At 40.9% G+C, this 296-nt stretch overlaps 1 protein-coding gene across 1 annotated transcript in view; it reads right to left on the reverse strand.

The window, feature by feature from the left end:
- LOC104983084 (centromere protein I-like) overlaps positions 1–296 on the reverse strand; it is a 23,401-nt gene that overhangs the window by 16,023 nt on the left and 7,082 nt on the right. The gene's annotated exons all lie outside the window — the stretch shown is intronic.

Raw genomic sequence — 296 nt, forward strand, 5'->3', positions numbered from 1 at the left:
ATTGGAGAAGGAAATGGCAACCCACTCCAGTATTCTTGCCTGAAGAATCCCAGGGAAGGGGGAGCCTGGGGAGCTGCCATCTATGGGGTCACACAGAGTCGGACACGACTGAAGAGACTTAGTAGCAGCAGCAGCAGCAATAACTCTTATCATCATTACAAAGCATAGTTTGAAACAAAAATGTACCTTTAACTTCTAATATAAACTATAAAGCAAATTCTTTGGCTCTAATATTTCTATCTAACAATGGAAGATGAATACAGGATCTCTTCTTGGAAGGATGAAAATGTTTGGAC

The sequence above is a fragment of the Bison bison genome, unplaced genomic scaffold (assembly GCF_000754665.1).
Source record: "Bison bison bison isolate TAMUID 2011002044 unplaced genomic scaffold, Bison_UMD1.0 scf7180017861280, whole genome shotgun sequence".
In the NCBI taxonomy this organism is placed as follows: domain Eukaryota; kingdom Metazoa; phylum Chordata; class Mammalia; order Artiodactyla; family Bovidae; genus Bison; species Bison bison.